Here is a 22,117-nt window from a genome sequence, read left to right on the forward strand (position 1 = left end):
ATAAAATGGTGTGAAAAGTATTTATGTTTAGTAAATTTAAATATTAAATCGTTAATATTTAAACTTTATTTTGTAAAAACAAACAAAGAAATAGATAAGATATCTCAAATGATAAACTTATCGCAATATCATATAACAAAAAACTGAGGAAGCATTTTATAATGGTGTCCAGTTATTGTATTACATACGCGATACCAAAAGTACATAAATCACAATAAAAGAAAAAAATATTTTTATGCGTAGAAATAATGTTGCGTATACTATAAAAGTAAAAAAAATAATAATAATAAAATTATTTAACATAAAAATAAAACATTTTGATAAAAAATAATCTTTTGATGAAATTACGTTATAAAGTATTTCTCCTAATATCACTACAGTTTCTATGTTTAATATTACTAAACTTTCTTAGCTTCATTCTTTTATCTCTTATTGACGCGTTTCGGAACCACTCCATTGTCGAAACTTATTGTACTGATGCTTTAAATTTCTGTTAATCATTCATTACATAGCGTTAGTCAACGCCCCTCCCTTTATTTGACGTCATGGCGTATCCGGCCGTCTTGTTTACAACACAAGATTAACAAAAATTAAAAGCATCAGTGAAATAAGTTATGACGATGAACCGGTTCCGAAACGCGTCAACAAGAGATAAATGAATGAAGCTTAAAAAGATAAGCAGTACTAAATATAGAAAATCTATAACGCAAAGATTTTTGAGGCTGAAAGATGAAAAATCACCAGAAGAAAATGGACAAAAGAAGAAATTACAAAAAAATTTTAAAAACTTGATTTTTACTATTATACTTTATATAGTTAGATTATATAGTTATACTTTAATCAACTTATCATGAGTTTAATTAGTAGGTTAATTTGGATTTCAAAAGATAATATCATATATTTAAATTGAATATATTTATAAAATATAAAACAAATTTTCAATGGAACATTTACTATAGAATGTAACGAAATAGTGAAGTTTTTGTTTCATTTAATATTAATTATCTATCACACTTTTGTGAATATAATTGTACGAGTATTATTTAATCGTATTATAAATATCACTATTTTGTGATATTAAAAAATTTTGTGTATGTTAAATTATTACACCTGCTTCCTTAATTTATCCCCGTACGGGGGAATGTTTGTAAAAGTAATGGTGGAATATTGTATTGTCACCATTAGTTTGTATTGTAAGTCGGGTGACTTAAGTAACTGCAAAATTTCTTCAATAGGCAATGCCAGGAAGTACGTTAAATTTAGGGAGGATGCAAGATTTGAGGACAATCATGAAAAAGAAAAACAATGTCAGTTAAAGAAAAGCAGTAAAATTGGGTGCACTCTGAGGATATGAAGGGAATACGGAAAAGAAAAAATATTGTCGACACCCTAAGTACACCACTTCGAAAATAATTTTACTGAATATAAGTTAACGTAATTTTTTTTTTTGTCACCAAATAATGACAATTAGTGCGTAACAAGAATGTATAACCAGAATAGAAAAAAATCATTATACCAGTTAAGTTTTCCGATTATTTCTTTCATATAATTTTCCATCATAATTACAACAGAATAAAATATTTATTCAAGTAAATTATTGGAATTCATGTTGGAATTTTTTACACTTACATTATTTATTTCTATTACTTTTTATTTATTAACTTCTTTGAGTCTTATCTTCTACACATATAAAAATCTGATGTGGACATCACATGACTTCCTTGTACGCCAATTGAATCACATATACAAATTTTTTGGTGCATTTTTTTTTGTGGTATCCGTAACAACATTTTATATTAGTTTGTATATTAATTTTGTTTCACGTCACTCAAGTAGTTATGTAGTGTAAATGAAAACGTGTCGGATCCGTAACCATGCACACATAGGTTTTTTTTAACTATTTACATCTTTGTGCAAAGTAAAGGAAGTATTGTGATCACGAAAAATTTCGGTTATCAGATTTTAACGGAAATATCCATTTTGACGATCCCTGAATCCATTTTGACTAGTTACGGCATGACGTCTGTACGTACGTATCTCATATAACACAAAAAACGATTAGCCGCAGGATGTAAAAATTGAAGAATGTATTGAATTTAGAGCTGTTGTAAAATCTAGGTGTACACCACGCCTTTTGATTGCAATCGACTGAACCAAAGGTGGCCACAAAAGTTCAAAGTCCAAAAACATTTATAGATTATGGACTTTTTCTTAATTGCAGTAATAAGCCCTCATTGAGAGCTTTTCAACGATCTGTTTTTCAGAGTTATAGCCAAATAAAACTTTAATTAATGAAACACTTGGATGTTACGAGGGGATGGCACATCGGTTCGAATCCGACATCATATAGATATATTTTTTAACCTTTTTTTTGTTGTTAATTTAAATATATCGATTTAATATATATTGATTTTTACAATCAGAGGTAAAAGATTTCTGATCGTAAAAGAAATTTTACAATAAATAATAAATAATTCAAAAATAACAATAAAAAAATATGAAAAAAATCCCTTTTGGCACACCGGAAGGCGGAAGTAAGATTTCACCGGTGCTAAGTAGGAGATAAAAAAGATTTCCAAAGTTTTCGTTCCTGGACCATTCATCTGATTGCGATGAAACTTTACTGAGTTGTGCGCACCCTCACGAAGGTTTATGAGTTAGTTTGGATCTCCTAGGTGGCGCTGGCGTCGAAATATTACGAAAAATTGTATCTATGTTCCAATTTAGCACATATTTGAATATAATTAGTTACGTGAAAATAAATATTATTGCAAAAATTAGACCCGCTAGGTGGCGCTGGAGTCGAGATATTTCGAAAAATTTTATTTATGGTCCAATTTGGCTCATATTCGAATTTATATTAGTCACGTGAAAAGAAATATTATTACAAAAATGACACCCGCTAGGTGGCGCCTGTGTCGAGATATTTACGAAAAAAACACACAAAATACAAACTTTCTTCTTCTATATATATAAAACGCAATGTATGTATATGTACGATATAGAATAAAAAACTACTGGACCGATTTACGCGCGGGTTTTTCCAAAATAGTCTGCGTTGTCCGGAGAAGGTTTAAAGCTATTGGGATTCTCAATCTGACCAATAGAAAGAAAGTTAGGGGTATTTTGAACCGACTACTGTGCTTAAAAGTAGTTTGAATTAAAACCGATAGGTAATACTGTTTTGAGAATTGGATTTATTTGCATTCTGACTTTTATGAAGTGAGAGGTTAAATTTTGTAAAGTTCTGTAATATTTTGTAAGTTTCTTAATGTAACATTTTGTAATGTTTCTCAATTTTGCAGCCATATCTCTTTCCGTTAAAAAAATATTTTCCACCGACTACTGTGTTTAGAGAGTGGTTTGAATTAAATCCGATAGGTAGGGCTGTTGTTTTGCCGATTGGATTTATTTTAAATTCTGACGTTTATAAAGTGATAGGTTCAATTTTGCGAAGTTCTGTAATGTTCAGTTTTTTGTAATGTTTTATCAAACATTCAATTCTGTTCATTTAATTTATATATATAGTCAAATCTAAAAATAGCATAGAATTGCCGGGTCTGCAAGTTATAATTAAAATTATTTATAGGCAAAACATTACCGAATAACAATAGTTCGTCATTTGCTGTTAAGACCCGATTATTTGCGGTACATTTCTCACAACCCGTTCGCCACTATTACTCGAGGAATACAGAAATGTACTTTGAAAAATATTCTTAAGAAATACTGGCACGCTATAAAAAGATATAGTAAAAAAAATATCAAAGAAATTTCATTTATAACGAAAGAAATTTAAATATGCAAGTAATTTTTGTGACGACTTAGATAGAATTATCTGTTTTAAAATAATTTAACTTATGTTAAACCCTTGTTATCATAAATATTGTAAATTCTATTTAATTAGGCCTTAAAGTAAGATAATTGATACTAAAGAGATATCCTTCAATATTATCACATGAATAATTAATTTCGTTTACTGTATTATACGTCACTGTCTATTTGTCAACGAATTAGTTTGTAAATTGTTAAATTTACAATTAAATTGACGATAAAAATGATGAAAAACTAAAACTCCTTTCATTTCTTAAACAAACTTTTTTTATTGTCTAATTTTTTCCTTGCATTGTTAAAATTCGGCACCGTATTACTGAATCTCCCTTACTATCAATTTCTTTTCAAAAAAGTTATAGAATGTTATATAATCGCACATATTTTTACATATATATATATATATATATATATATATATATATATATATATATATAAGAGAGACAGACAGAGAGAGCGAAAGAGAGAGAGAGAGAGTGGGTGAGTGAGTGAGTAAAGAGAAATTGTCATAAATGTACTGATCTCAGTGGCTGAGAAGGAGCATCCATGGTTTTCGTGCGAAAGTTTCTAGGTTCGAGTTCCGGTAAATTTTAAGATTATTTTCACAAGCTACAACATTCATCACCATTAGAGAATTTAAATTGAGTCTAGTACTAGTAGATTCATAACGAATATATGTATATGTCTCAAAATTTTATAAAGTATGCCCAGTCTTAATCCGTAAGTCGTATAAAACGAAAATTTTATGAATTTTTAATTGTTACAGTGTAAATTAATTTATTTTTATGTTAATTAAATGCTTTTTATAACTATTTCATATATAAATTAAAATTAGTTTGTAATTGTCTAAATTAGATATGTCTAACGTATTAGTGTAAAATTAATTATCACATAACATTACTTGTACTAATTTTTGATTATTTTAACTTATAAATATAAAAATTTTAATAAATTAAATGTAAATCTTTTTTATTATATCTCCGTATCAGTTATCAGGAAAAACATGATTACGTACGCTCTTATATTTTTTCCATATCAATCAATTTTTTAAATATTATTTGTTTGATAACTTTCTGTTAGAAGTTTTCAAAATACCATTTTACTGCTGTTTCAACCCCTCACCCGATCATTCATAGAATAACCTTTTTAAAATTTATTTATTTTTATTTCCTCCAGTAACAACACCCAATTACAGTACTTAATGATAGATGAAATTTTGTAGCGTATCAAAAAATGACAGGCCTCACCGGGGTTGCAACCCTGAATGTCACGGAGATCGGCAGAGTGGCTGATGTTACCACTTCGCTGACCTTAAAAACCTTAATATACCCCTTTTTGGTTTATTTTTATTTCAATTAAAAGTTATACTTGTTTAAAATCATTATTTGAGGGGATTGTCACTAGAGAGATATTTTACGACTAATTCATCAGATTTTCACACCACACTACCTGTCGGATTCGGAATTCTAGATTTAGATCTCATGGAAACAACGGGACCTTTTGAATCTATATAAAATTTATCTCAAGAATGTAATAAAACATAAATATCACTGGCTTACTAGAGTATTTATTGAAAGAATTATTTATTATTGTTATTATTATTACTAATCCTCGCACAGAAAAGATATCAAATTTTCTTATCCTTCTTTCGTAAGTATTTAAACAAATTTAAATAGTATATATATTATATAAATATAGGATCTGCAATGTTAATTTATTCTAAAAAAAAATAATAAATAATTATAATGTATGAATTGCATGATTTTTATAAACATTTTATGATGTACATTAGTTTTTTCTGACGTTCATTCAAGGCTAAAAAAGGTAAATGGCCTCGACATGTTTAGTAATTAATTTGTAATTAGTAACAAATTGAAGAAAGGTAAAATAAGATTGCAAGTCATTTCTTGAGGTAAATTAAAACCCTTTGTTAATGTTTGTTCAACAACATATGTGCGTTAATGTTCAAACTACGTTTAGTTATCATTGAATAAAAAAATAATAATTATATTAATAAGAGACTTGTTGGAATTATATTTATAATATTATCGAAAAAATGAGTACATGCTTGACCTTACGAATATAAAAACGCGCGAGCATACATACACTAAAATATATTATATATATATATATATATATAATATAAAATTATTAGTATAAGGAAGTCTGATGTATTTTTTTTAAAAAGAAAACGTTTTCTATAATTATGTTCATTACTGTAGTTGTTAGAAAAATATTTTACATACACTCACATTACTGGATGATTATATCCAGCTAGTTAGCCTTACTTACACTAGCTGACTATTATTATGAGTTTTTCTGAAAAAATAAAAAAAATAGAACAAAGGAAATTAATTCAACATCCAATCAAAGCAAGATTCTTAAAAACTATGTCCGATACGAGTTTTAAACATTAGGGGATAATTCCTTTCTATTGAAAAATAAAATAAGTTCAAACAAAAAACATACACCGTCCAAAAATATTAAAAGAATTTTACTCTTTCATTTCTTTTTATATCGGCATCAAATTAGCAATAAATGTAAATAACCTATTCATCATTAGTTGGTCAGTTTTATTAAACCTTAATTAAAAATCGTTCTACGCAAACAGACACACGCACGCGCGCGCGAGCGTTTTTATCCATTTTAATTAATGGTTTTAATTGAGATCTGTTTTTTTATTAAATATCGTTGGCAGTATAATAAAAAACCTTTTGTGAGAAACGAAAAGATGAGATACCTACTTATTCATAAAAAAACAAACGTATTTATAAAAATTGCCGTTAACAAACTTCATCTAATGCCATATATGTATGTATTGACATATATAAATAAAATATTTCCAAAAAAGGCGAAATTCAGTTTAACCCCATAGCATTTCGCAGAACCCAGAATCGGTTTTCAAATATTCACCTCAGGAATATTTATAACTTAGAACCGACTGAATAAAACATGATTTTATATGTGATCGACGACTTTTTAAAATTCTTTCTCAATGACATTTCACTACCTTTCACCGCCACAGACATATGATATCAAAAAACTCAGAAATTAGTTTTTATATATTTGTATAAGGAATATTTTAAAACAAAGATCAAGTGAATATCTTTTAGAAGCTGAGAAAATCGAAAAAAAATCGCAAAATATCATTTTACCCCATTTCAGCTCCCTTAGAGGTCGAATTTCACAAAATCCTTTCTTATCACACCTCTACTATATAACAAAAACATTCCCTCAAAATTTTGTGTATCTAAATTGAATGCTTTAGGTTGGGCGTTGATGAATGTATGGATCAGTCGATCAGGACATCTTCGTTTGTAGGTATAGATATAACTCTATTTACATTTTCCACCTAATAGTAAACATTTTTCTTGAATTTTTGTATAAAAAAATTAACAGAAAATAATCTGGTTTTATATATCTTTATGCTACAATAATCTAATATCAAGTAATAATTACAAAGCAGATATTTTCAGATCGTCTTTATGTTGTCAGAATAATCTTGCGTTGTAAAAACGGAAACTGCAGGAGAAACTTCTGGTTGTGGAAAAACATATAACGAATAGATCCATTAGATGAACAATATATGAAAAAGAGAAAAATTCCAGTTCGAACTGAGCATTTAATACATATATATGAAAGTAACCAGAAAAATCTTTCGCAAAATTGAACTCTGATTAAATGAGTAGTTTGTTATCTATCTATTAATCAACTATTACTACAGAATTTTAATAATTCTGAAGAACAATTTAAAGGAATTTTATGCCGGTTCAATATATTCTAATATATCGTTAGGATTTTAATCAATGACATAGCGAATAAACGTTTGATCTATACGATACAAAAGCAAATTTTGAAATTATATAAATTGAATATATTTAAAAAAAGTGAAAAAAGAAAAAGAATGCTTAATTGAATTTCAACAAGGAAAATAAACTAGCAACATACATATTTAAGTCAACTAAAACAATTTATAACTTTAACAAGATCTGAACAGAAACCTAACCCCACCACATCTATTAGAATAAGAGCTTTTTTAGTATTTAACAAAAGAAAAACGATTTTTATCACTAAAAATGGCACGGTCCCAAAATTTTCAGTCAAAAACCATAATAAATCACTGATTCTGCTCCTTAATAAATAACCTTCGTAAAAAGTTTAGTGTGATTTCATTTCACCAAGGTAGCTGAAGTCGAGCGAAATCCTTCACTAACAGTAACTCGCAAACGACGCGTTTTAGGACATATGTTTATATGAACTTTTTCCGTTATTTTCACGAATAGAATAGGTTAAAAAAGTCACGGGAGAACTTCGTGATACACTTTGTATATATTTTATGTGTAATATACAGAGCGTTTCATTTTAATCGCCCCAGTCGATTGTTTCGTAAACTATGCGCACTACAAAAAAATTACTTTAAAAACGTTGGAAGGGGACATTGCATGGTGACCTCTGATATGATCTAGAACTTGACCTTGACCGTTATTTCAAGATTAACAAGATTTTTTTAAATGGAATGACCTATTTTTGATCCCACCAATGAAAAGAGCAAAAATTGTTAAAGAAAATTGAAATATGTTGTACGGTCGTCAAACTGGTGTAGCCGCGAGGCTTAACACATCAGGTACCGAGTCGACCGAGCGATCGAATTCGAGACCCAGCAATACCAGGTTACATTTTTACACTTTAAATATTATTCATTTATTTAATTTTGCCTCTCCCCTTCCTTTTTTACTTCCTTAAGTAATGTAATCGAGAAAAATTTCGGTTATCAGATTTCAACGAAAATATTCCTTTTGACCGTTTCTGAATCAACTTTGACTATTTTTGGCGTGACGTCTGTACGTAGGTATGTATCTCGGGTAATTCAAAAACGATTAGCCGTAAAATGTTGAAATTTTGGATTTAGGACTGTTGTAACATTTAGTTGTGCACCTCCCCTTTTGTGTGCAATCGACTTGAGCAAAAATTTCCATAAATCATTCGCTAAATCATTCACACGCTACAGCGTGTAAAAAATATGAATGTCTGAAAATGAAGGATTGTAAAACATTCATCTCATCCACTGAAACAATACCTAACGTTGACCCGGAGGTTAAAGTAGTTTAGAGCATTTTTTTGAGTGCGGGTACGATTTTGCAAACTTTATTTTGAAAATAATGTTATTTTTTAAATATTTACAAATATGACCTTAATGAGGCGAAATCTCGAGATACTGAGGGTGACCTTGCTTTACAGCCTCACAAGTTTAAAAAAAAAATTTCATATTCCTTCGAACTCTCTGTTGGAATAGTAATGTCTCAACTTCATCCGGAAGGTCCCGTGTTCGAATCCTACTTATCCAAAACACTTTTTATACGCTAAAAATTTTCATTCTGTATCCCGTAAGCATCAACTTCAAGATAATATGATAAATTAATTAATTGTAGTATAATTATAATAGAAAAGAATACTTTTTTTGTAAATACTATTTCTGAGTTTTACTGATGATGATTGTTTAACAATCGAATTGACAGACTAGTTTGTGAGCGATTTCTTGTTTTTTCTATCTATGTATAAATTATTTACTTTTTATTCCGTTATATATTTACGCTAACCAGCAGTGTAATATTTTTTAATTTTTAATAAAAAAATTGTATTTATTCTGAAACCATGCTGGTAATTTTTCTCATAGTGTTTTAAAACTATAAGAAACTTAATGTTATCGCTTTAATAACAATAAAGCCCATTGTTGAAAAAATACAACGTGTTTTAGAAAACTGTTTTTGGCAGCTTCTTTTATTAAAACATTTAACGTGATAGCGATTGCAGGATATAATTCTCCCAACAAAGAAATGTTCTTCCTTGGGAAGTAACCCGTTTAGCGTGTTTTTGTATATATGTTTTAATATAATTTTTTTTGTATATATATTTTTTTCTGTTTTTTTTTACGAATTAAATTTTTTTTAAATTATTTTTGGCATTTGTAAAATACATTTTAAAGATTTATTTAATTTTATTTTCTGCAGTGAAAGTAAATTGAAAAATAAATTGTGTAACATGATATATGAGCAAACAGTATCTTAGATGAAACACGAACATCGACCGAAATGGTACGAGGAGATTGACTGGAATGGAAAGAAGTTGATTTATTTAAGTTTACAAAAGGCAATAAATTATTTTCAAAGTAGAAATAGAAAATCATTGGCCATTTAATAGTCTTTTTTTTTTAATTCTCTAACAAACATCTCGTAATTTACATTTTGATATAAAAATTTTGTAGTTTTTTAAGTTAAGGTATGTGTTTAAAAGTGTCCCAATTTGATATTTCTTTTTTAAGAAATTATATAAGTTTCTTTTTTTTTGGACCATTTTTCCTGAAAAAATGGAACATTAAGAATTTATGAAAAATACAGCCTACTAAAAACAAATGTTTCTGATAACACAAAAATTGCAAAAAGGGTTCGTAAAAACTCTACACAAAAACATGTTATTTAAAAATTAGCCGTTTATATAATCTTATATAAAACTGATAATCTCTACATATAAATGAAAAAAAAGCTAAGGTAATTCATAATCAGATTAAATTAAAGGATAGAAATTCAAATTTTAATTTTAAAAAATTAAAATTTTCGCATTTTGTAAAATTTCAAATAAAAATTCATTCCCTTACAGGAACCGTAATCAATTTAATATAAAATTACTTAAGCAAAGTGTAAACGGTGAAATTGTCAGGGCTTTCCATTTTATTGAAAAACTGCTTAAAAAGTTATTCCTTTTTATACATTAAATACATAAATTATTTTTAAAACTATTTTAAACAGAAAATGTAGTAAAAATTACAGTCTCCTTACAGTAAGTTTTAAACATTAATAAATCCTTTAAGGACGATAGAAAATATTTTTGTTACTATTTTACACTCGTAACGGTAAACTTATAATAATTCATAAGTAGTTTAGCAATGATTTTTTTTCTATAGCAGAAATTAAAAAATAGTATTAATTCCGATTACTACTTAGCAGTAAAATTAAAATTATCAGTAATAAAATATTTACTGGGAGGTCTATTTACGTAGCAAACGATGTAAATTCTGTAATTCAATTATTTTTTTTTAGATATTTATAGAATTTATTAGCTATCAGTTAAAATGAAAAGAGAAATTCAGATGAGGTATAAATTGATAGATAAATCGTAATGTTTTTTTTTTTTTTTTTTTTTTTTTGAGGTTTTTAGGGGCATCGACTACTTTGGTCATTAGCCCCATCCCATTTCAAAAATAAAAAATAAAAAAAGGGTTCAAAATTTCACATTTTCATGTGTCAAAAAAATGATCAAAATTTTACTTTTCTTATAACTTCTGATCCAATAAAATTACTTTCTAGGCTTTCCTTTCGGCCATCCTTTTTTACGTTTCTCCATTCTTCTGACGGCCTCAACCTCTGATGACAGCGTATCTGAGGCCTCAGACATGGCATCGTCTTCCTCTATTTCAGATGCCAGTGACGTTCTTCGGCTGACGTCAGTTGATGAAACTTTCGCCGGCGCTGTTAGCATCTTTGCTTAAGAATCTAAATTAATGTGCGATGATGTCTCCGCGGCGGATGAGCCGGACTCTATCTCTACTGCAGTACTGGGTCCGGCTGAAATAGATGCTCTCACCGAAGCTGGTCTTTGCGCTTTGGGAGGCTCTATTGGTACAGGTTTTATTTCATCTGCGCCTGATGCTTTTTCTATAATAACTTGCACCTCCGTTTCCGCAGATTCAGGTTTTCTTGTCACAATTTCTTTAGATTTGTGACTACACGACGGAGCGATCTGTTTCTCTTTGTCAGATAAATCAAGATTTTTAATTCTTACACAAGTTGGTGACTTTACAATCGCAGATTTAGCTGGTTTTTTAAACGGCGCTGGTGTGTCTCTCATGTCAACGGCGTCAGTCCGGGGATGAGCCTTCTCATCTTTACTTTGTTTTCTCTGATGAGTCGACTCAATCTTTGAATCAATGATTCTTTCAATCATCGTCGCAAGACTTGGTGCCATCGTGTTAAGCAACTGCTCCACATTAATTTTAGATGTGGAAGGGGCAGCCGCTGCTTCTGCATAAGAAGTCGATCGTCGTGGTGTACGTTTATTAACAATCTTCTTTGCTTCAGGATAGCTTACCTTCTGAAGCGTTTTAACTTCCTGAATTGCTGTTTCTAATTTATATGTAGGGCAGTTTCTTGAACGACAATTGTGATGCCCTTTACAGTTAACGCAGGTTGGAGGGTCTTTACATGAGTAACCCTCATGTGTTTTCTCTCCACATATACATATTTCCTGCGCTTCACATCTTGCTGCTATGTGTCCGAATCGTTGACACTTAAAACATCTCATCGGCTGCGGGATGAAAGCTCGTACATCAAGCCGATGGATGCCAGCTCGTACCTTTTCAGGAAGATTCGGCCTATTAAATGTCAAAACATGCGAGGCCGAAGGAAGAATCTCACCATTTCTTCTCATAGTAAGTCTGCGACATTGAGTTACTCCCTGACTCGACATTTCTTGTACAATTTCTTCTTCTGTACAATTAAGAAGATCGCGACAAACAACAACTCCTCTGGATGAGTTCAGTGTGCTATGCGGTTGGACAGAAACCGCAAATTCACCGATCTTCTTCAACGCCAAAACTTTCTGGCTTTGCATGTCGTTGATGGTTTCGACATCAACGACAAAAATCGTAAAGTTTTTCAAAAGAATGGTATTTATCTTCAAAGACTATTATATTTATGATTTAAAATTTAAATAACTATTTATATTTTAGTATTTATTTTGTGATGCATTAAAATTTATGAAATTCAATTTTCATAAATCGATTCACTGAAAGTAATAAACCGCTAAATAAATAAATTTTTTATAAGCAACTTTTTTTAGTTTTAAGTCGTAGTTTATTAAAAAAAAAAAACGTTCAACGATGTGAGCTTTTTGGTATCTTAATATGGTTTAAAACTTAATCTTCCACGATATTCAAAAGCGTGAAACCAACGGCCAAACACAGGAAGGTACAGAGAAATTTGGGATAAAAAATAATTCTAGACGAATTCACTTTGAAAAATAATTACATTTTACAACATAGCAGTTTGAAAAATTATTATACGCGAGTATATACCTATAGTTAAACTGTCATTAAACACTTTTTTAAACGTCGTAATTTAAAAAAAGATAATTATAGTTGTCACAGTAAAATACATTTTATTATTATTTTAAATAGTAAATTACATTTTTTTAAATTTAAATTGGTCCACTGGTCTAGAGGTAAACTCGTCGTCACAAATCACTGGTTTAACAGCTGATTTTTGAAGTCAATGGTTCTGGGGTTCAAATCCTAGTAAAAGTTAATAACCTTAAATACTCTGTAACAATTACAGAGAAATATCTGTACTGCAAGTTACCTACAAAATCCTCTTCATGAGTCTCTTGAAAAGAATACAAAAACAATTGGAACACAAAATAGGTGAACACCAAGAGGATTTTCTCCCAAACAGATCCTGTACGGAGCAAATCTTCAATCTATAAACCACATTAACCAATCAAGCAAGGTAAAAGATACCATTTGCACTTTTGTCGACCTTTAAAAAAGCGTATGACTCAACAGACCGAAAATCCCTAATAAATACCTTAGAAGAACGATGGTTGGACAGGAAAACCACACATCGTATAAAATATACATTAAATGTTATAAAATCCAAGTGAAATTCTTGGGAGAAAATTCCAGAACTTTTTTGAAAAAAATTGGCGTCCGTCAAGTGGACGGACTATCCCCATTACTGTTTAACATAATCCTGGATAAAGGTTATATAAGAATGGGAAAAATAACAAATAAAACAAAACTTGTGGAGACCACTGACTGAAAATGGGGCGTGCAGAAAGACAATTAAACATTGCCTGCTTAGCATTTGCAGACGATCTTGCAATTATTACAGATAACTTTGTAGCGTCCGCAAGACAGATCGAAGAACTTAAAGAAAAAGAATTTGAAGCCGTACTTTCAAATTCTTTTTGAGAAAACAGAATCTATATTAAACAGAAAACAAACTCCGTCAAAAATGACCACGAATTATGGAGAAATAAATAGAGTGCTTAAGTTTAAATACTGAGAAATCAGGTCACAGGGACAAAACGCAAGACAAATGCAAAACAGAGTTGAACTTTCTGAAGGACGAAGAAAAGAAATATCAAAAAGAATGAAAAGGTACTGGGCAGATAGAAAAACAGAAAAAAGAAACAATCGTAAATAAATTATCTAACGCGTTCCAAGGTGGAATATTCGGGGAAAAAATAAAATTGTAAATATTTCTTAGGTTAATATTAATTAAGCAGTAATAAAATATATTTTAGCATAAAAAATTCCAAAGAAATATTTAGGAAGTATGGACTTGAAGAAATTATAGATGTGTTTCATTATATCTTTAATCTATCTGTAAAGATATAATCTTTATATCTTTACAGATTTTAACCATGGTTACAGTTACACGATACATATATGAAACTATAACTCTGATGTTAAATTTTCTGATGTACTTTAATACTCTATTTAATTTTGCCTTTGGTATTTTTAAAACCATTAAATAGGTTTTTTAAAATATATAATAAATAATGATAGAGAATTTCAGAAAAAAACTTTTTACGAAGAATAAAAATTAACTTAATATGTTCCCTCCAGCTCGTATAGCAAAGAAAGATTTCTGTGGTATTTATATATCCATAATTGAGCGTTTACAAAGAAAACTGCTACACCAATTAAAATTGAAAAATATTTTACTTTTATAATTTAGATTAATAATTTCTTTTATTTATAAAACAATAACAAAGAAATATTCTAATAGGTTTTGTTAAAATAGTAAAAAATTTAGAAATTTAATTTAAATTCAAACTTTTGATACAACCGAATTTCTCATAATTTATTGTACTTGAGAAAAAAATCTCAAATGAAAATCAACGATTTCGACTATTTAAACAAAAAAAGGGATAAATTTATCCCCTTATGTAACAAACAACAGAGAGCTCTTCATCGTTAGTGATAAAAAAAAGTCCCTTCATAACTAAAACTTACTAATCTTGAATACTATAGCTCCGGTTTAAGTTTACTAATCTATGTAGTAAGCTATAGTTTTGTGATAAAATACAAGCCAGTTTTCATGCTTTTAGCAATTTTAGTTTAGCATCGTTTCTAATATCTAATTTTCTCAGCTGATTTTTAATCAAAATTATTATTTTTTTCTTAGATTCAAAATTTACAAAATTTCACCTCTTTATCAATCTTGGAAGTGTAAGAATAACGAGAGAATTTCCCATTTATTATTTTTTTTTTTAACCTCCGGAACATCGTTAGATGTTGCTTCAGGGGATAAGATGAATGACGATTTTTGTGGCGTGTAAAAGTGTCATGCCTGATCGGATTCGAAGCTGGGACCTCCGGATGAAAGGCCGAGTTAGGTTCTAGTTAGGTAGTTATCTAACTAACTCGAACCATACTCGTAAACAAACCGAAAAAAATAATACAAGCACCTGGGTAACTAATCAACAAGCCTTAGTTACCCTAGGCCAAAGTATTAAAATAAAGTTCAATATCACAAAAAAAAAACACTAAATATTACCACGAAACGGCAAATAACTCAAAAAAGAGAGTTAATATGAAATTTCAGACCAGCCAAATGACACAGGTCACCAATTAGCCCGTAAAGAAAAGTTATCAGTACGGCACTAACTCAAAGTAAAGAAAACAAAAAAAAAACATAAGAACGTAAAATAACAAAACGAAACATTACAAAACAACAAATAACAAAAAAACGTGAAAACGAAGACACAGTGAGCATCCACAGACAGCAAAAATAACACGTCTCTACTCTCACAGATCTCAACCATTTACTTTTTTTTTTTTCCCCCGACCGGATATCCAATTAAGTATACTCAGTCGGGGAGAGTGTCCTTTTACTCTCAAAGGAGGCGTCCCCCACCCGCCGGCTATACGTCCGGCACGGCAGGTTGGCCTCCCCGGTCTCGGATCTTTTGTTTTACATTGCCTGCCTCTAATCCCCCGCTTTAGAGCCAAGGTCCGGCTATGCCGTCCCCCAGTGCCTCAGCAGGGAACCGGGACTCGGTCTTTACGCCTTTGGCCTCTAATCGATAGCGCCGATCCCACAAAGAGCCTAGGCTCCCGCAGGGACGACCCTGCCGACCGGGACTTGGTCTTTTATTTTAACCCAAACTCAAACTCCCCTGGAGTTCACCCCCTTCTCAGGTACCTGCACACCAAGGCGTACAGGCCCTCCATGGAGTGACTGTCCGCCCTACCCTACTGTTTATACTCCCATTCTTCTGTGTTCATCCTCTTTGGCCCGCAGGACCTCCCCGGCGAACCTGCGGAACCATTCCCAGTTCTCATTGTTGTACCCCAACCGGTTTATGAGATTTTCTGGTGTAAGACCATTAATTACTATTTGACCTCTGTTAACGGCCCATCTTGGACATATGAACAACGTATGTTCGGCATCGTCGTTCTCTGGACAATAGATGCACTGCGGGGTGGCTCTCTTCCCGATCCTATACAGATACTGACCGAAAGAGCCGTGCCCCGTCAGTAATTGTGTCATGTAAAAATTGACATCTCCGAGTCTATTGTTATTCCAGGTTTTAATATTAGGGATTAGGCGTCTGGTCCATTCTCCCACTCTGGACCCTGTCCACTCTTCTTGCCATTCTTGTTCTATAATCCCTTCCATCTCTTCTTTCGACATACCGCTGTGTCTGAGGGTTCTGGCTTTTATCTGAAGGTCTGTGGGTAGGACCCCGGTCAGTACGCACAGCGCGTAATACGATACCGTACAGTAACTAGCAGCTACACGCAGCAATGCCAGTCCATTTTCTTATGAATAAACAAGTTAACTATAAACATTTATTAACTATATTTTAATGAATCATAGGATTCATAAAATTCAGTTATTTATGGTAGTCAATAATAAACAAATAGTGACATAATAACTTTCTGGCATAACATATAAATATTATGTCCTTGTGCGCGTCAATGAGAATGTAAAATATTACATGAAGTTACAGTGTAAATACCGTACGGAATTTTTATCTTTATTTTTATTAATAAAATACTTAAATTGAATTTAATAAATAAAATCTAGGAAATGACTGAATAAAAAAAAAATATATATATATATATATATTTAAAACTTGAAAAAGAATTGGTTAATAAGATAAAAATTTTTATAAATATATGAAAAAATGCATACATTATACATTTTTAAATATATATAAAAGTACGTAATAAATAATAATAGGTGATATTTATACATGCCTAGGAAAGAAAACACACAATTACACAAGGTTTATATATACAAACCTTGTATCTTGTGCTTTCATAACGTAGCCACTAACTGCAGGAAAGTTAAATAGTTTTTTTTTTTTAATGTCCTTCTTATTCCTTTAAAATTAATGGTACTATATAAATATAAAATAGGCTTTTAATTATATAAACTATACACAAATATAACAATGTATACATATTGTGTTAAACGCATTTTATTAGGCATTTACTGTTACTGCTTATTAGATTTTAAGTACATTACAGTTTGACAGCACAATACGTAAAGTAGTAATAGTAAAATATAATAATAGTTCTTAATATTGTAAGATTATTAATATCAAAGACCTTCATTTTTTTAAAAACCTTCAATATACAGTACGTAATAAATGAACGTACATTGTATACTCTTATAAAAATGTACAACATAAGGAAATATGTTAACATTATTACATACTCGTGCATACCTTTATTTCTTTATTTTAGAAAATAAAATAGAAAACATAATATTATCTAATTTTAATATTAAATTATTATTATTAAATATTACTTTGCAACTGCAGTTGGATTATTATCTCGTCTACATATATATATATATAAACTGCATATATAAATAAATAAATAATTAAAATAATAATTGTGTATAATACATTCCAGTTTCATTTTTTATTAAAAAATAATTAATGCATCAGTTAATATTACATAAAGTTTTAACGGTTTTATTCATGTAACTATTCTTTATAAACAGTAATTATACATATAGCTTTAATATGGGTTTAAAGAACAACCTTTAAAGGTAAAATAAATAAAACATTAAATCACAAAATAAGTACCTGTGATATCAAGTACTAAGTCGGTTACCCGGCGGTGCCCGAGTACATTAAGCAGGCCTAATTTAAATAATTTTAATTCTTCTGTATTTTATTTTTTATTCAGAACACAAATATATAATGAGCTTGATTGTGGAAAAATTTAAATGCCGTTAAATTAGTTCGGTACTTTTTTTTTGTTATAAATAATAAAATTCAAGCTACGTGACACAGTAAAAAAAACGATGCCTTTCTATCGTTCTCACCGAGATAACAAATTAAAAATGAATAAAAAGTTCAATTTTAATATCATCTAACTCACAATAATGTAATCTAAAAGGTGATGCAAATTAGCTGGTTGGTTTCATTTTAATAAATCCTCAAATTTCATTGAAAATATTTTTTGCTCGGACTGTATGGTTTTGTGAATAGTAAACCCTCCCTTTTGTTACTTCCTTCTACGAACTAAAGGAAGTATTGTGATCAAAATTCATTTAATATATTAATTTGCGAAGGAAATAATTATAATACATAGCACATAAATGTTCCTGATGATGGATTAATATCCGAAAGCCCTCGGACATAATAATAAAAATAGTTGGTAAGTGGAAATTATTATGCAATTAATTAATATCTAGTTTGACCATCCCTGAATCCATTTTGATTAGTTTCGACGTGATGTTTGTACGTACGTATGTATGCACGCACGTACGTATCTCGTGTAACTCAAAAACGATTAGCTGTAGGATGTTGAAATTTTGGATTTAGGACTGTTGTAAAATTTAGTTGTACACCACCTCTTTAGATTGCAATCGATTGAACCAAAAGTGTCAAAAAAGCACAAAATTTAAAAAAAAATTGGATTTTTGACTTTTTCTTAACTGCAGTAATAAGTCCTCATTGAGAACTTTTCAATGGAAAATCTTAAGTGGTACTTATTTTCATTGGTTCCAAAATTATAGTCAAATAAATTTTTAATTAATGAAAATCTTGCAAGGTGGAAGGCACATAGGTTCGAATCAAACTTCATCTCCTTTTTTTTAAATTTAAATATATTGATTTATTAATAATATATTATTAATCTTTGATTGTAAAAAAAATTACGATAAATAATAATTCAATAATAACCATAAAAAGAAATATGAAAGAATATCGGAAGTTATTAATAAAATAAAATTTTAAGTACTTTTCATTCAAAAAAAAAAAGTGTATATGTAATTTAATAGGCGTACAAAGAAGTCATGTGGTGACCACATCACTTTTATATTGAATTTAAAAAAATTATCTTTACATTAAAATTTAATTAAGTGGAATTGTAACAAAAGTACGAAATAAATTGTCTATATAGTATTGGAAAATTTATCCAGTTTTAAAACTAGTCCTACGTACTCCTCTTAACAATATTAAGACAATTAAAATGTTTTCTTTAACAGAAACAATATTACTATGTCGATGAATATTTAAATAATACTGATAAAAAAAAAACTATTTTTTTCAATCCCATTCAACGTCACTATTTACATATATAGGAGCTCAAAATAATTTTCAATAGCGCTTTTAGGTATATTTCACAAGAACCTACTGTAATGGGTACCATGATTCAACTTCAGAAAAATTTCGACATATCTTCACATTTCACATCTCCCAGACCCTAAAACCACCGTCAGCTCAAAAGTTTATATATACACTTTTATATATATATATATATATATATATATATTTCACTTTCTTGTACACACGATAACTGCTGTAATATTACGCCAGTCACTTTCAAATTGTTCCCTAAAATAACTCATCCCAAAATCTCGGTTGAGTTTGTTAATGGCCAAAATCGGACCATGGGAGAGAAAAATGGGGGGGTGGGGGCTTTTTTGAAAAAATAAAATATCGCTATAACTTTCTTATTCAGTAAAATATAAAATTCGTTTGTAGTTCTTACTATTCTGTAGATAAGGGCCTAAAGCTTATTCAATAAAGTTTTTATATTACTAAAAATTGGCCCATGCGGTGGAAAAAATGTGGTTTTGAAGACAAAAATTCATACCTCCCTTAATAGATACAGTATGAATAGGTTTAAAGTAGTTGTTAGTCCTCTAAATATTACCTAAAACTTTTGTCTGAAACAAATTTTGATATGACCAACCCTTACGGCAAGCGATGACTAAAATGTTGCTGGAATTGTAAGAAGATGAAGCTGGTTGTCGTAAGATAAACATGTGAAACTTTTTTCGCATGCAATCATTGTCGTAATGAGTAAAGTTGAAGTTTTCCTTAACTTTAAAGTGGAAATATTTTTTATCTCCTACTTAGCACCGGTGAAATCTACCTCCAGTTTCCGCCTTCCGAAAGAGATTTTTTATATTGCAAATTATTTTGTAATAATTTTTTACATTTAATGTTTGTTTCACGAGTTATTAACATTATTAACTGTATTTTCATTTAAATAATGCAAATAATAATAAAAATAATAATGAAAAGTAAATTTACATACTTTAATCAGCTTTATTTTTTTATAATTTTTATTTTACTTACTCTTCGTGTGTACCGTTTTGTCGGTAGCGAGGTGGTCAAAACGTTGCCATCCATTTTTAATATGCTCGTACTTCCGACAAGCTAGCGAGCCCAAAATTTGCATACATATTCAATATCGATGACAATGCAGTACAGTGCAAAAGATTTTCACAAATAATTGTTTTCAGTAGAAAATTAGTTTTTTCAAACATTTACGATTTCAAATGTATACACTTGAAGTTGGCTGCGATAGGGAGAGTGGAATATTGAGAGTGTGTTATTGCTTGGTAATATACATCATCAGCCGCTATGTAATTAGCTTGATTCCTCGACGTTTGCATTCACGCACGCTCCACAGAACCTTTCCTTGGTTTTAATGATATGTATAGTGGTGTTATGCTAAATGTATACTGATGTTCTATACATCTTCTCAACAGGATGATGAGTTATTTTTCAGATTGTCTGTCTGGATTGTATTTTACAGAACATTCAGTCAAATTCGCAAATGATGAAAACGATCGCGTTCCAATCTAGCTTCACGTTGTTCTGTTTCTGTTAACCTATGCGCGATTCAGATCATCATTGCTGTTTTGAATATAAAGGTAGTTTCTCATGAAGACTGTATTTTATTTATTATTGTTTATTTATACTCACATCCACATTTAAAGTCATTACGGACTTATCGGTGTAATGTAATTGTACCGGTAGATGTACAGTCTTGGAACAAACTAAGGCCGACCATTCTTGAGGTGAGTGGTTTATTGAAACCCAGCCACCTAAGACCACCAGTATCCACAATCTAGAACTAAATCCAAATAAAATAAACTCTACCTTTATTAATTTAACCGAAAAGAATTTTACTTATGACAAAACATTGTAGCTTTTATACATTTCAGGATTATGCTGCGACTAAACACCAAATTCATTACGTAGAATAATATTTTTAGGGAATAATTTTATTCATATCAAGAAATAATGACTAAAAATAAAAATTAAATACGCTTTTATATAAAACGTATAAACTAATATCTGCACTAAAATGTTAAAAATAAGATTATTTGTTTTAATATGAACAAAATAATCAATTATTATCTTTATAAAATTCATCAGTACTAATGAAAACTACAAGTGCATATGAAACGACTTAAATCACGAAAATCATGTACGTTCATGGAAACAGAAGTATTATATAATTTTCTTTACAAAATTAATCTATGTGAATGGAAAGATGTTTTTGAATAATTTTCTTCACTATATTAATCAATGATTTCATTTCAGGAGTAATAAAAGCTGGGGTGCCAAATAAGCAATTCTACTGATCGGATCGAAATGCCAAAAAGGTAAGCCATCTTCACAAATTTGGTGTATGTTTACAATTAATATTATTTGTATAAAATAAATCTGCTTATAAAAATAACATTCTACGAGTCGGAGCGTGGAATGTTAGAAGCTTAAAAAAGGTTGGTAGGCTAGAAAATTTAAAAAGGGAAATGGATAGGGTGAATGTGGATATAGTAGGAATTAGTGAGGTTCGGTGGGAAGAGGAAGGCGACTTTTGGTCAGGTGATTTTAGAGTAATTAACTCAGCGTCAAATAATGGGCAGGCAGGAGTAGGTTTCGTGATGAACAAGAAGATAGG

At 29.9% G+C, this 22,117-nt stretch overlaps 2 protein-coding genes across 2 annotated transcripts in view; one reads left to right on the forward strand and one right to left on the reverse strand.

The window, feature by feature from the left end:
- The window catches only part of LOC142331572 (calcium uptake protein 1 homolog, mitochondrial-like), a 622,753-nt gene that overhangs the window by 400,126 nt on the left and 200,510 nt on the right, over nucleotides 1-22,117 (reverse strand). The gene's annotated exons all lie outside the window — the stretch shown is intronic.
- Nucleotides 1-22,117, forward strand: part of LOC142331571 (uncharacterized) — a 393,077-nt gene that overhangs the window by 56,602 nt on the left and 314,358 nt on the right. Inside the window, exon 2 of the mRNA XM_075377567.1 lies at nucleotides 21,757-21,818. The gene's annotated coding sequence lies outside the window, so the exon portion shown is untranslated. The remainder of the gene's footprint in view (nucleotides 1-21,756; nucleotides 21,819-22,117) is intronic.

This window comes from Lycorma delicatula, chromosome 10, assembly GCF_047948215.1.
Source record: "Lycorma delicatula isolate Av1 chromosome 10, ASM4794821v1, whole genome shotgun sequence".
Classification (NCBI taxonomy): Eukaryota; Metazoa; Arthropoda; class Insecta; order Hemiptera; family Fulgoridae; genus Lycorma; species Lycorma delicatula.